This window comes from Corvus brachyrhynchos, unplaced genomic scaffold (assembly GCF_000691975.1).
Source record: "Corvus brachyrhynchos isolate BGI_N302 unplaced genomic scaffold, ASM69197v1 scaffold94, whole genome shotgun sequence".
In the NCBI taxonomy this organism is placed as follows: domain Eukaryota; kingdom Metazoa; phylum Chordata; class Aves; order Passeriformes; family Corvidae; genus Corvus; species Corvus brachyrhynchos.
The window spans coordinates 10,412,522-10,420,756 of record NW_008238330.1 but is presented as its reverse complement, the minus strand read 5'-3'; positions in this window follow the sequence as shown (position 1 = coordinate 10,420,756).

Here is an 8,235-nt window from a genome sequence, read left to right as displayed (position 1 = left end):
TGTCTTTTTACATTGTCAGTGGGAGAAGGGAGGAAGGTGGGGGGAGGAGGAGAGTTCTGAAGGTGTGGTATAATTTTTTTCCCTCTTTTAGGTCTGTTAATAAACTTCTTTATATTCTTTCAAGTTTGGTGTCTGCTTTGCGTTCCTCCTAATTCTTATCTCACAGAAGATAAACAGTAATGAGTATCTTGAACCAAACCACTACAACCCCCAAGTCCTTCTCCCCAGGGCTGGTCTCGATCTGTTCATCCCCCAGCCTGTGCTGATACCAGGGGTTGCCCTAACCCAGGTGCAGCACCTTGCACTTGGTCTTGTTAAATCACGAGATTCTCATGGGCCCACTTCTCCAGCCTGCCTAGGTTCCTCTGGATGGCATCCTGTCCTTTGAGTGTGCCAACAGCCCCACTCAGCTTGGTGTCATCTGCAAATTTGCTGAGGGTCCACTCAATCTCTTTGTCATTAATGAAGATATTAAATAGCATTTGGTACCAGTATGGACCTCAGAGGGACACTACTTGTCACTGATGTCCACTGGGACTCTGAGCCACTGACCACTTCCCTCTGGACAGGACTGTCCAACCACTTGCTAATCTATCTAACAATTCACCCACTGAATCCATCTCTCTCCAACTTAGAGAGAAGGATGTTGTGGGGGCTGTTCGGAAGTCCAGATAAACAACACCCATAGCTCGTCCCTTACCCATTCTTGCAGTCACTCCATCACAGGAGGCCACCGGGTTGGTCAGGCAGGTGAAGATGCCCTTGATGAAGCTCTGCTGCTGTCCTGAATCACCTCCCTGTCCTCCATGTGCCCTAGCGCAGCTTCTAGGAGGATCTGTTCCATGTTCTGCCCAGGCACAGAGGTGAAGCTGACAGGTTGGCAGTCCCCAGGGTCCTCCTTTCTACTCTTTTTAAAGATGGGTAAAATGCTTCCCTTTTTCCAGTCACCGGGGATTTCACCTGACTGCCATGACTTTTCAAATATCATGGAGAGTGGCTTGGCAACTACATCAACCAATTCCCTCAGGACTCTGGGATGCATCTGACTGGGTCCCATAGATCATTATAAAACAGGACTGATGAGTAATTTTGCCACTTCTCTGCTCCCTATGGAGTCTTTTTCAATTTTATAGCAAGGCTACTTTTTTCAAATTTGCACTCTTTTGGCAGCAGCTCTTGACCATTCTCTCTAAGACTGCAGGGTGTTTTCCTGCAGTGTTCCTGAAAAGCTGTAAGACTGGCTTATGCTACAATTACAGCTGGATTTTTTCATATCCTGAAAAATTTATGTGGAGTTTCAATAAACCCAGGGATACATAACCTGATCAGATGTGTTACGGGGAGTATGAAAGAGACTTATCAAGCTGTTTCAGAAAGAGTGCCTAAGCAAGGCTGTAGGAAGAGGGATGTGATGGCTGAAATCACATAAGGGAGGGGGCTGTGTAGATTTTGCTGTAAGTATAGACAGCAAATCATTGAAAACTTTCACGCCTGAGCAGAAAGTGCCTTCCCTACAGCAACACAGTGGATAACAGGGAGCCACCATTCTATACCATCTCCCTCTGAGTTGCTGTCTGAATGTGAAATTCTTTTTACCACTCAGGACATCTCTCCCTACTCAGTGTTCAGGCTGCTAGTTCAGAAGTCTTGTTTGCATGTTTCATCTTTTGCGAACTGCTATGCCTGGTAAAGAAATGAATTGGCTTTCAGAATCAAAAATCCTGCCTAAGCACTTCATTTTCACTGCCTCATTAAAAAGAAGGATGTCACCTGGAGGAGGGGCTTATCTCAGCTCTTAAGGGAGAAACTGGTTTGGAATCCATTGTCCAGGGTCTCCATGCGGGTGTAATCTTCTGGGAGTACCAGAGGTAATCCTTGAACTTTTCTCTCCCTGTCTTGTGAAACTGGGGCTTCCTTCTGCCTTGCTCAGGGTCTTTCTGGAGTCACCAAGCTCCCAACCAGTCCTAGGAAAGATCACAGGAGAAGTCTTCCTTGGAAGAGCTATGTGCTATTTTCATAACCTGGGGGTAAGCAGCAGTTTGGCACAATGGGTTTGATGGATCCTTGTGGTGGTGAATGAGTGACTCCTGACTGCCACTGTATTCTAACTTTAGGGAAAAAGCACAGTTTTGCACATATTGTTTGAAAAGAATTCTAATTCTTTGTGCACCAGTCTGGGTGCTTAGACTGAAGACAAGTGGACAGTGTTTTCAGGCTGTCTGAGCCCAAATTGCTCTGACCTTTGCAAATCAGGAATGGTCTCTTTCCAAATTGGTAATGCAAATAATCTGAAGCTGCTTCAAAAACTTTGAGCAAGATTAAAATACAGGAGGGAAAAAACCGAATACATTCAAAGGAAAAGAAACATTTCATATTAGTAACTTAATTTTAGGCACCTGTGACTACATTTTGAATTGTAGCTGAATCAGTGCCATTTTATAGAGGATAGAGCCTGTTACAAAGGGCAGAACCCCCTGAAAGTGCCTTTTTCAGCCATGTTGGGACTCTGAAGAAATCCAGGGGAAAGAAATTGTGTTCGTTTGTCTAGAAAGCATGGCCTGTGAGAAGTGATTGGGAAAGGACTATATGATTTCTGGAGAGCTCTCTCAGACTTAATTTTTATTATTTTACTCATAGTATCTTTCCTGTTTAATAGGTTTTATAAACATTAACTAATCCATGTAACTGCCTAGGAGATAGAAGCAGAGGAAGCAGTGGGAGAAAAGCCTCCCAAAGTCAGAGACATTGCCAGGAGAAGATTTCTTGCCATATAATATTATTCTCCACCTCCATACAAAATTAGAATGAACAGTAAGAAAAGAGTACATGAACTTCACCATGCTAATCCATTGAAATTCTATCAACAGGGAAGTACTGCTTGACCAAAGGGAAGAATCAAGAATGAAGAATTTCTGCAACAAAACCATCTTACTTCATCTGGGACTTTCTACAAGTTGTCACAAGAGTACCACTAAGAGAACTAAAGCAGGGGAATCAAACCATGATGTGTTTCTATTACTCTATTAGCTGCTGAATGTAAGAGGGAACTAGCTTTTTGTGACAGTAATACAATGTTATGTGCACACTGAAGTTAGCCTGTGGGGATACACTTAATGCACTGAAATTATTTACCTTCTTTCTTGAAGGAGTATCTTTTCCCATGGAGGGAGAGGGATAGCTGGAGACAGTTCACTGATGGCAAAAATATTGGTAAAATTACCAGACAGATTACTTACATAGAAATGACTGGTCTTCAGCTATATACCAGTAAGACCATAGCAAAGATAAGTGATGGCTTTGCAGTTCATCTCATGTTCTAGGCTTTCAATGGAAGGAGAAATTCTGGCTTCAGTCCCTGTGTCAAAGCCTGTTCAAGAATTTGAGGCAAAGCAGGACAGCATGAGGGAAGGTGCATACTGAAGGAGTGGCTTTCCCATTGCTCTGGTGTGCTTCAGCCTGCCCTTTTATGATGACATTGAATGAAGTAGATCTTTTGTGCTAAAAGAGGAATTCAATAGACATCTTAATGAGATGTCTGCTCAGACTCCTCTCGAGCACCCTCACCCACAACAGCCCTCATCAGACACTTTGCTGACTGTATTCAAGCTTACAGGGGTGGGCATGTGGCAACTTTGGTCGAGCACAAGGAAGAGAACAAAGCAGGCCTTTGCAAGGTCTGTTAGTAGGCAATTCTTTCCCAGCTCCTTCAAACTGGAAGCTGTAGGTTGTAGGAATCATCTCTCCCACCCTTAGTTGGTTGTTGGCTAGCTAATCTAAGGGCTCCCTCTCTAGTCAAGGGACAGAGGTAGGTATTTGCAGAGAATGACAAATGATTTTAAGTTTCTCCACCTTAGGCTAGAATTAATCCCCCTATGGAGGGAGCTCTCTTTAATGATATAAACAGCCCAGGCAGCAAGTTCAGGGTAGACAGCCAACCTGTGTGTTGGTAAAACTGTTTCAGGTAACCTGAATGAAGTCTTCAGGGCTTTTGGTGACAATAAATGATTTATTTTGGAAAAACTTCAAGTCAAATATTGTTTTGCTGTTTTGGGGCTGAGGTGATTTTTAGCAGGTAAGCCTGATAATGCTGTCTACTTCCATTGCTGGGGAGGAATAGACCTAGAGCAGATCTAAAGACCCATCTGGGTGGTGATGCACCCAGAGGCAGGGACAGATTTGTTATGGCACTATGCAGACTGTACTCTGCTCGTGCCCATGAAAACTGTATGTGCTACCTATCATGGCACAGAAGTCAGGCTGCAAAGCCTGTACTCCTCTTGCCCTACATCCTCATACCCATGCAGGTGTTCTAAAACTGTGTTTTGGGAGGGGTAGGAAGAAGATACGTAAAAGTAAAACAGTTTCTGTGGACGGCTTATGCAAGCTGCCTCATCAGCTGCACAGTGTGACAGTACTTCCTTACAACTTTAGGGCGCTTCACAGAGCCTTGGAGGAGTAAGACTTGACAACAGAGATGTGCATAAACTGGGAGTCCGACATATTCTTAAGATATACTGCATTACTCACAGAAGAAGTACACAAGGACATATCAATGCAATCTGCCCTTCACGTTAACCTCTCTGTACAAACATCGTGGTGCTCAGTGCACCATCACAGTGCTTGGTTCAGCTTGCAGAAGGCACCCTCCCAGCTGAGGGACTGGTTATTTGGGGTTCTCTTTGCTGCACTTCACTATAGTGCAGGACCAGGCCCTATTTAACATTACCCAGGACCTTCTAGGACTGTAGAATTTTGCTTTTCCCTCATGATCGGGTCTCTAGTAGTCTCAGGCTGATATCTGAGTCCTTCCCAGACATTACCGTATTTGCCTTCTTACCACATTTATAAGATGAAGCAATACAATTATGTCCATTTTGCAAGCATCCACTAATTTGTGGAACCTGGTTTGTAAACTGTTTTTCTCCAAAGCAAAGTGCTATGCTGGGGCAGGGTTCTCATCTGTTGTAGCTGCTGGTTCTTGCTCTTCAGATTGAGTCTTGGAACATGAGGAACACAACAGCAGAGGGTAACTATGAAAATCTTAGTGTAAGTAGAAAGGGAAGGTGCTTAATTTGTGTGACATTAGGGTGGGTAGGATAGAATGAGCTCTAAGTGTCTAACTGCCTTGATGAAACTTGTGCCTGTCCTGTGATAAGATTGCAGATTCCAGTAGTATTTGTGGCACAGGACTTGGCATCTCTGAAATGCAAGTCTTCCCTGATTTTGCTTCCCAGGTATCTGCAGGACTGCTCAGTGAAACTGAACCCGAAAGACTCAAATGGCTCCAAATAGTCTTCAGTCTTCTCAGAGACTGGCCTCGCACTCCTGTGCACCTACCTGGGAGACCCTGCTCTATCTTTGAGAAAACTCCCCATGGAGAGTCCAGCAGCCTTAGGCCAGCTTGGCAGCCACATTACTTGGCAGCCACCAACTGACACACATAATGAATCAGATCTTAGTCATCTTCTGACAAATTTTGTTCATGGGGTAGAGGCACCACTTCCTTCATAACTTCTGTAGAGAGAATATAAGAAAACACAGGGCCTCAGATAAGTCATCAAAACTTTTTTCACAATCCACAGCAAACTAACCACTGAGTCTGTAGTACTACAGGCTTCAAACTCTTCTCCATCCTCAGCAAAAGTGGATGGCTTGGTATCCTCTTTCTCTCTTTTTTTTTTAATTTTTTTTTTTAAGGCAGTACAAATCGCTGTCTCATAATGGGAATGGAAGAGCTAGCTTACAGCTTTGTCACAAGGGAGATATTTTACACCTGCTCTGTCACTTGAATGCTTGTGGATAGGCTGTTTGAGCCACTGTGCAAAACAGTATCAGTGTTAGCAAGAATGGTAGGAAGCCAAGTCCATCTGTATTTGTGAAGCTCTCAGATCCCATTGCAGGAGTTGTTTTGCATTTAGCACATGCAAACTAGCTTGTCATTCTTCTTGGAAAGATTGTGTAAGTGTTAAGATGAAAGCAAGCTCCAAGTAAGTGATAAAAATAACTTCAGCTAAAAAGCTGTATGAGCAAGAGAATTTAAAAGAAAGCTGGTACTTCTGCTTACGTGGTACTAAGATATGCAGAGATAAAAGCTTACGTAAAGATTTGTATGAATCTTAGCAAAAAAAAAAGTATTTTCATTGCCTAAAGTGCACTTGGTTTCACCTGAAATCTCAAAACCAAACTATCACTGGTGTGTTTGTTTGGGGAGTTAACCTTGTACACCAGTGCTCCGTTTTACAAGACTTCGTCAAGTCACACTATGTTTTCGATACTATTGGATATTGGAGAAGTTCACTGTCTATTACTGGTTTTCACACTGTCCAGGGACCATTTCTTGTCTCCTAGTTTTTCATATGTTAAATGCATTAAACATTAAATGCTTACACAGTGCTCACCCCTGGCACATCCAACTTCCCTCCCTCTACACATTTCACTGAAAAGACTGTCAGGGAAGTCTAAGACCCCCAAGCCTGTGGTTTTTTAACCTGAAATCAGGGAGTCTCTCCTGAGGTATAGCCTAACATTTTCTCTGCCTGACAAAGAAGTGTAAAAAAATTAGAGCCAAAGGCTCTGGACATCAGCCACAACCCGGAGAAGCTGTGTCAGAAAGCTGTGACATGTGAAAACAGTTTGTCAGCTAGCTTGAGAATCAGTGTGAAGGAAGAGAACAGGATGACCCACTAGGGGGAGAGACAGACTGACCAGCTGACACTGGAGTGCCCTGGGATGGATGAGAGAGGACACCTGATTATCTTCTCCAGGTCAAGAGAAGGAAGGGAGCTGCTGACAGAGAGCGCAAGCAGCTGGGCACAGAAGTCATCCAAGGGCCACCAGAATGATGAGCAGACCTCTGAGATTTTTGGGTTCTTAAAGAAAGTTAAAGTTAGGCACACTTCATATCTTAGTGGTGTTATGAGGTCATTTCAGCAGAAATTGCAAACCACAGAAAGTTTTTTGTCTCACTTCTGGGTTGATTTATTAATGCATTTGGGGTTTGCACTGAATAATGCATTTTGGTTATAACATATTTCTAATTAAGAAGAGCAAAACCCACACAAGGTATGAGGCAGAAGATGGTGTGAGGTGTGTTACTCTAAGCAATATTCTGTTGCAAGGACTACAAATAGTTACCGTGTGTGGCCACAAATGAGATATGTCATTGATTTTGGCTTACAACTATCCTTCTTTACAGCTTGAGCTCAAATAAGAGGAGGAGGTAATACATACTTCTTACCTGGATCTTTTAACTCTGATGTCAAGCCCTAGGAAATATTATGGAAATTCCCAATGAGTACTGTGTCCTGCCTCACTGAAGTCAGTGGTGGCCCTCAAACATGTGACAGAATCTGGCTTTGAACTGATTATCATACACACACCTGTGAAATCTCAGGCTTTCAGGGTGAGGCACCTTCACTCTCTCACGCCTGTTATGGGTTTCCCCAAAGGGCTGCTGTACCTCATAAACTTGTGATGCCACAACCCAGTCTGTCTACCAAGGTGTCCAGTGCTGCCTGTTTGACCACACCTGTAGGGCAAATGTAATGCTCACGGTGTGTAGATACAAAAATGCTGCTAGCAAGGATTTTCTTGCTATTTTCTAAGTCTGTGAGAGACTTTTCTCTCTCACAGAAGAGGTAGCAGAGTTATGTAAACAACCAAGCCACCTGCAACCTTGAGAAGTCTTGTTTATGGTACAGTAGAAAAATATTTTGACAATGGATGTTTTTGGATTTTAGCCAATCACCCCCAAGGGGTGGCTGATCATTGTCCAATTAGACTATGAAGAAAAAAGTCTATAAAAGAGTTTGTAAAATAATTAAATGAATCAATCTTGCTGCACAATTCCTGCCTGCTGGATCTTCTCTCCTCCTCCTCCCTATGGCTGTGGGACACAGCGATGTACCCTAGGGCCCAGACCTGCGGTAACAACGGTGGGCAGAAAGGAAACTCTTTGCACAGAAATCAAGTGATTTACTTTTAGTGTAACTGAACTTTTTAGCACCGTAATCCCACAATCGTTATTAGTCTGCATCTAAATATCTCAGAAAAAAAAAAAGGAAGACAAGTGGAAAAAATAACAAAGACATTAATATTTCTGAGCAGAAACAACAACAATAAAATATGATACTACTACTACTAATAATAATAATATGTCATCCAAAAAAAGAAATAGTTACATTTGTTCAGTCAGTCAGTCCCTCATGAAATGGTCCCTGTACACCTCTTGCTCTT